Source organism: Myotis brandtii, unplaced genomic scaffold, assembly GCF_000412655.1.
Source record: "Myotis brandtii unplaced genomic scaffold, ASM41265v1 scaffold339, whole genome shotgun sequence".
In the NCBI taxonomy this organism is placed as follows: Eukaryota; Metazoa; Chordata; class Mammalia; order Chiroptera; family Vespertilionidae; genus Myotis; species Myotis brandtii.
The window spans coordinates 553,946-559,344 of NW_005363061.1; the positions used below are offsets into that span (position 1 = coordinate 553,946).

The window sequence follows — 5,399 nt, forward strand, 5'->3', positions numbered from 1 at the left end:
GGGAAAGGAGACATATGTAATACTCTTTTTAATACTTTAAGAAATAAAAATTATTTTAAAAAAAAAACAAAAAAACCCAGGACCCTTCAGTCCACAGGCCGACGCTCTATCCACTGAGCCAAAGCGGCCAGGGCTGGGTCTTTCTTACAATCTAGCTCTTTGGTGTTTTTTTCTCTCGCCTTCAACTCAGCAACATGAGTGTGGATTCGGCTTATCCCCAAAGCCTGCCCTGCTCCGCATCATCCAATTCTAGGGAGCCTTCACCAGTGCCGGAGACCTATGAGCCTGAAGAAAACTGCATCCTTGCGAATGTCATCTGCTGAGACGCTCCACACGGAGGCGGCAGTCTCTTCTCTTCCTTCCTCCATGGACCTGCTTGTTCAGAACAGCCCTGCTTCTCCCACCAGTCCCAGCACAACACTACCCACCTCTGCAGAGGACAGGACAGGAAGGAGGAGAAAACCCAGGTCAAGAGACAGAAAATTGGAACCGTCTGGTCATAGACCCAGCTCTGTGTACTCAGTGAGAGATTCCAGAGACAGGAATAGCTCAGCCTCCAGCAGAGGCAAGAACGCTCCAACATCCCGGACCTTAGCTACAAACAGAGTAAGACCTGGTTCCAGAACAGGAGAAGGAAATGTAGGAGGTGGCAGAAATACAACCGGCCAAAGACTAGCCACCGTGTGACCCCGGTGAGCTCAGCAACTACAGACGACCCGGGCCTCTCCTCCTGCCACCGGGGATGCCTGGCGAACGCTTCTGGAAACTGTTCCGTGTGGAGCAGCCATTCCTGGAACAGCCCGTCTTGGAACTGCCCTGCCTGGAACGGTCAGACCTGGTGTCCCCAGGCCTGGGATAACCAGCTTTGGAACAGCCAGTTCTACAGTTATGGAGAGGAATCCCTGTGGCCCCAGATCCAGCTCCGGCGAAGTCCTGTCCGTGATTTGGAGGCCTCCTTGGAAATTGCAGGGGAAACCTGTGATGCAATACTGCAAGCCCCTACGTATTGTGGTGCCCAGCAAACCACGGATTTATTCCCAGCTTACTCCATGAACCCACAGCCTGAGTCCACAAACATAGAGCCATGCACACAGTGTGATGATCTAGAAATAATACTAGATCTAGTATTTGGATAACTCCAGATCGAGAATCTTAACCTCAAAAATAGAAAGTAAAACTACAAAGGTGTGTGATCAAGGATTATTCCTATTTTCTGGGATTGGGAGGCTTGTTAAAAACCTCAATTCAGGTGAATGGTTAAGCTACCACATGCTTCACTGATTTCCTCTGCCCCTTTTGCTGTTTTACAATCTTTCTTAATTTATTACTCAAGTCATTTGCTGTGTCATGACAATAATACCAGTTTGGCTGGTTGGTTTATAAGTTTACATACAAATAAATAAAACATCTATTTAAAAATAAAATAAATAAAAACAAAGGTGGCAGTTAACTAGAGGGGAGGGTTTCACCAAGTGTCCGAATTCTCGCCGAGAAGAGCTGCAAGTTGGTTCGTCATCTGAAAGCCCCTAGTCACTTAAGTGGGCACTTACAGTGGATGAGAAACGGCAGACTTCTGGGAGGGATAGTGACAAATTGGGCACCATGAGTGTGAACAGTCCTTTCAGGAAACCTGGAGGCAAAGGGTGATGAGCTGCAGGAGAAAGTTTTGCGAGGGAAGGTGTTTTAATGAGGAAGAGGCTCTAGCTCTGTGTTGAGGAGAGAACCAGGAGTGCCCAGCATTGAGGCTGAGGAACAGCAATACTGAAAACGTCTGTCATTTTGGCGGCTCAGCCTCCAAATACTCTTCCAATTTGGGGAATTATCTTAAACCCACAGCTCCCCTCACAGAAACAGAAACGGATCAGACATTCCCCGCTTCCACCCACTGGGCACCCAACGTGGGCGTATGACCCAGACCGGGGCCGTCCGGGCTCCCAAGTAGGTGACTTGTCCTGGAGTGGCTGTGCCAGCGACCATTTCTGTGACTCGGCCTTGGCTGCCCTTTGCCCTCTTGGTTCAGGCCTGTTTTCTTTTTTTAATGTGTTTTTATTGATTTCAGAGAGGAAAGGAGAGGGAAAGAGAGATAGAAACATCAATGATGAGAAAGAATCATGGATTGGCTCTTCCTGCACATCCCCCACTGGGGATCGAGCCCATAACCCGGGCATGTGCCCTGACCGGTAATCGAACTGCGACCTCCTGGTTCATAGGTTGAGGCTCAGCCACTGAGCCACGCCTGCCGGGCAGGCCTGCTTTCTAAGCTGCTTCTCTAGCCTTCCTGCCATTCTGTGAGCCATTCCACGATCTACCAAGAAATCCCTTTCCTGCACAAGCCAGCTGGTTGGTTTCCTGCACTTGCCGCCAGGAACATGACTGGTCCAAGCAGCTTTCCCAGTTCTCAGGAATATTGAAGGGAATGAACTGAATCTTCCTCAATCTCATGCTTTTTTCCTGAAATTTTTTCTGGAAGCTGTGATGTCTGCTACCACTTGCTTCAACTGGAATTTCATAAAGGGTGATATTTGATCTGGCACATGAGGAACGGGCTGACGTACCGCGGGGTTAGTACTAACCCCAATCTTGTGTTCTGCCGTCCAGGAACCCAGGACCCTGAAAGTCTGAGACCCCTTCCCATCGCGAGATCACCCGCCCGATGGGAAGATTCCCAGGACTCTCAGCTCTTGGAGCTTTTGTTTTCTGTGCGAGAGAAAAAATGATGGAGTGGAAAGAGCGTGAGATTCACTCAGGAGACTGTGTACAAGCCCAAGCTTGCCCTTAGCTAACTGTGTGCCCCTAGGCAAGTCTCTAGAATGCTCTGAGCTCCAATCTCCTCTTTTGTAAAGGGAGATAACTGTACTGCTGGCGAGCAACCCGGAAACCCCTGGATGCGTCACACGGCGATCCCTACTGAAGTCAGGCAGAATGGGTTTTTATGCAAAAGTTATGCTTTGTTCCTCAGACCTCAGAAATGTGGACTAGGGGGGATCCGGGCCTGGGGCAAGGCAGCCCGCTTTGGAGGGTAGTGCTCCCCGAGCCCCAGGGGCCGGGCTGGTGTGAAAGCCCTGCCCAGTCCAGGCGGTGACTCAACAGGACAGGCCAAATGCAAGGCTTCCACAGACCTGGGCAGTGAGTGAGGCAGAGAGAGACCCAAGGACAGGGATGAAAGCTCAGAGTAGAAGTCGGAGCCCTGAGCGGGCAGAGCCGCCAGGAGGCGTCAGGGCAGAGAGGCAGTTGGTGGTGCTGGTGGCAGAGGCTGCTGGTACCTGCCCCGTATCCCTCTGGTCCTTTCCAGCCCGCCTGCAGGGGCAGGAGATGGCTGCCTGGTGCGGACCGCTTTCACCTCCAGTGCCCTCATGGCTCTGCTTCTCAGCCTGAGGGCTTTGTCGGGAGCTGTGGGGACTGGCTCAGCCCCTTGTGCAGGGCGGCCCAGAAGGGCCAGAGGTTTCAAAGCTCCAGGCCTTGGGAGTCGGTGGATGCATCCCCACGTTGCTGCGCTGTGCTCTGCGTGGCCCCTCAGCTGGCCCCCGAGGGACTGAGCCCCGCGAGGTCACCCACTCGCTGGCTTTCCTCACTTCCTGCCTCACTTTCCCGCTCCCTCTCTGTGCTTCCTGGAATCTCTTCCAAAATAAAGTACCAAGTTCCTGCCTCAGGATCTTTGGGGGCATCTGAGTTTAGGCAGCAGCACTAGAGGAGAGAAGCAGAAATGGAAAACCTACCACAGCGCTGAGAAGCTGTGGACAGGTGCTCAGGGACAGCCAGAGGAGGGCCTGCTGCCTCCTGAGTGACAGTCCGGTCGCCAAGGCCCATGGTGCCGACGGGGAGCATTTCCCATTAGTGAACTTTCCAGTGATTTCTGCTCCTTTCAACCTGAAAGCGCCCCACCAGACGCCTCCTAAGGAGACCAGCTGTTTGTTAAGCACCTACTATGTGTCAGGGGGGACTGAAGGGTCCCGGGTTCGATTCCGGTCAAGGTACCAGCTGTTTGTTAAGCACCTACTATGTGTCAGGCTCTGTGCCAGACATTCTCTCTCATTCTCATGACAATGGAGCTTGCAAAGGAGGTAATATTCTCTTCTAACAAGCAAAACAGTGTGGTACTGGCTTGAAGATAGACATGTAGGCCCATGGATTAGAATAGAGAGCCCAGAAGGAAATCTTCAGATATAAAGTCAATTGATTTTGGAGGGAAAGAGCAGTCTTTTCCCAAATGGTGTTGGGAAAACTGGATAGCCACATGCACAAGAATGCGGTTGTACCTTCACCTCATACCACATACAAAATTCCACTCAAAATAGATCCAAGAGCTAAATCTAAGACCTAAAATTATATAACTCTTAGAATAAAACAAAAGAGCAAATAGTTAGGATGTTGGATTTGGCCATGGTTTCTTACATATGATACCAAAAGCACAGGCAACAAAAGAAGAAATAAATACATTGGACTTAATCAAAATGTAAAACTTTTGTGTATCAAGGGACATTATCAAGAGATTGAAAAGAGCCCGGCTGGTGTGGCTCAGAGGTTGAGCGGTCAGGGCACATGCCCGGGTTGCTTGTGCGCTTGATCCCCAGTGGGGACCGTGCAGAAGGCAGCCAATGTTTCTCTGTCATCCATGTTTCTATCTCTCTATCCCTCTCTCTAAAAATCAATAAAAAAATATTTTTTTAAAAAGGCCCTGATAGGTTTGGCTCAGTGGATAGAGCGTCGGCCTGGGGTCCCGGGTTTGATTCCGGTCAAGGGCATGTACCTTGGTTGCAGGCGCATCCCCAGTAGGGGGTGTGCAGGAGGCAGCTAATCGATGTTTCACTCTCACCGATGTTTCTGACTCTCTGTCCCTCTCCCATCCTCTCTGTAAAAAAATCAATAAAATATATTTTTTTTAAAAAAAGAGAGAGTTGCCAAAACCGGTTTGGCTCGGTGGATAGAGCGTCGGCCTGCGGACTGAGGGGTCCCAGGTTCGATACCGGTCAGGGGCATGTGCCTTGGTTGCGGGCACATCCCCAGTGGGAGGTGTGCAGGAGGCAGCTGGTAATAAAATATTTTTTTTTTTTTAAAGAGAGAGTGAAAAGACAACCCACAGAATGGGAACAAATTTTGTGAATCATTTATCTGGTAAGGATTTAATACCCAGTTTATATAAAAAAAACTCCTACAAATCATCACCAAACAAACAACCAACCAACTAACCCAATTAAAAAATGGTCCAAGAACTTAAGGCATTTTACTAAAGAAGATATAAAAACAACCAATAAGCACATGAAAAGATGCTCAACATCATTAGTCATTCAGGAAATGTACATGAAAACTACAGTCAGATACCACTTCAGACCTCTAGGATGATTATTTTTATAAAAATGGAAAATAATAAGTGTTGGCAAGGATGTTACAATGGATTGAAT

The 5,399-nt window shown here is 49.3% G+C and overlaps 1 pseudogene; it reads left to right on the forward strand.

Moving 5' to 3' along the window:
* Positions 1 to 159: 159 nt before the first annotated feature.
* On the forward strand, positions 160 to 1,136 carry LOC102243072 (annotated as a pseudogene).
* The last annotated feature ends 4,263 nt before the right edge of the window (positions 1,137 to 5,399 follow it).